Source organism: Triticum dicoccoides, chromosome 1B, assembly GCF_002162155.2.
Source record: "Triticum dicoccoides isolate Atlit2015 ecotype Zavitan chromosome 1B, WEW_v2.0, whole genome shotgun sequence".
In the NCBI taxonomy this organism is placed as follows: domain Eukaryota; kingdom Viridiplantae; phylum Streptophyta; class Magnoliopsida; order Poales; family Poaceae; genus Triticum; species Triticum dicoccoides.
Window position 1 is genome coordinate 290,895,614 of NC_041381.1, and position 1,980 is coordinate 290,897,593.

The following is a 1,980-nucleotide window of genomic DNA, read 5'->3' on the forward strand; positions in this document are numbered from 1 at the left end:
GGCCCCGCCGCCTCCTCCCGTCGCCCACCAGGCCGCCGCCCGGCCTCGCCCTCGCCCCTGCGCCGCCACTCAGGCTCGCCGTCGCCAGCTCCGGCGACCGAGGCCGCCCTCATCTCCGCGGCCCTCCGGAGCTAGCTCGCCGCCGGTCTTCCCCGGCCCCGGATCCGGCCGGCCCCGCTCCGCCCGTCCTCCTCCGGCCTCACCCTCGTCTCTGGCCACTCTCCAGCGAGTTCCTCCGGCGAGATCCATGATGCATCGTTATCCGTGCGAACGTGAGGTTGACCCTGAAAAACTGCTAAGTCCCCGATTATTTTGACATTATCATGTCATGTTCAACGCATCATATCTCTGCATCCATTGCTCTGTTTTGTGTGTGTAATATGTCAAATTGTTCGCCTCAACGAGTACTTCATTTCATCCCATTGCATCATGTTCATTTGAGTTCATCTTGATGCCTGAATCATCGTTGCAAGAGTGCTTCATGATGTTAATCTGCTGAAACTGTTATAACATGCTCTTTTGTCATTTTTGCCATGATTGATGTGTGCATCCTATGAGGTTGATGTCTACATGTGTTTTGATCTATGCTATGTCTTCTATACAGAGGTGCTTACCATGTATTTTTGTGATCAATGTGGTGACTAGCACAAGCATGTAAACTAGGCTTCGTGATATTGCTGATTTCAGTCCCTGTTCTGCTGTAATTTTGATGCCATGTAAACTTGATGCTACAGAGAGATCCATGCATATTTTGAGATACTTCAGTAAGCATGTTTTGAACATATGGTAATTATCTATCCATTCATGCCTTTGGTTGCAATTATGGAGTAGACTAGCATGTCATTTTCGTGCTCTACTTTTGCTTCAAAATGTTTCCTGGCAGATTGTTTACATGTTATTCAATTTTGCCAAGGTTGTTGTAGTTGATCCTAGCGTGCTATGAACTTGTTCTTGCCTTGGTTTGTTTCATAAACATGTCTTCTTGCTGATGCTATGCTTATCTTGTCATGCAATGACTTTTGGTGAGTGAATCAATCTTGTTAAGTAGTGTACTCGATGTTGCTGTTTTGCTAGGCTGAAACTGTTATTTCGTGATGCTATGTAAACCTGCTGCTACTAGTCATTCTATACATAATCTGGAGATGTTCACTAAATATGTTTTGTTCTACATGTCATGCTCTATCCATCCATGCCCCTAGTTGCAATTATAGCTTGTTGTAGCTTGTTCATATCTTGCTCCAAATTTGCTATATAATGTTGTTGTCAGCCTGTTAACATTAAGTTCAGTTGTTGCCATGCTTGTTGTTAGTGATACATGCACCCTATGAACTTGCTCTTGCCATGCTTAGCTTCACAAACATGCCTTCTTACTGTTGGTTTCCTTGCCATGCCATGTATTGCTCTGTGGTGAGTGGTACAAGCTCATAAACATGCCTTCATAATTCTGTTCCTGCCATGTATGAATCTGTAATATAACTTGCTATGTTTACATGGGTGCCATCATATTTTCTGCTCCTTTTTGGCTCATGGTCGGTAAGGGACTTTTGATCTATGCATTTAGTAGGTTCATGCCATGCCTTTGTTTGCTATGATAAGTTCCTGTAACATGTTGTTTGATAGCTCTTAACATTGCAACCTGATGTTATTTTCCGCAAAGTCTGAACTGTTATTGTTTGTAATCTTGCGATGTGTGTTTGAGTATGTTCTAGTGATTTCTGGAGATAGCTCGGTGTTCATGTTTTGTTATGATTTACCTGTACATCATGCCCATGCCTTTTGTTTTCTTGTTGAGGTCCTGTAGCATGTTGTTTTGATGCTTGCAATATGCCTAGTTGTTGTTTTTGGCAGATTATTGTTATGACTTGTGTAGTGTGTGTGTGTTGAACCGTTGCTCCGTTTTGAGTGTGCTCTATATGAAACTTGCTTAGAATTGCATATAGCTTCACATTATCATGTTGCATCCTTGTTTTGGTGTGTTTG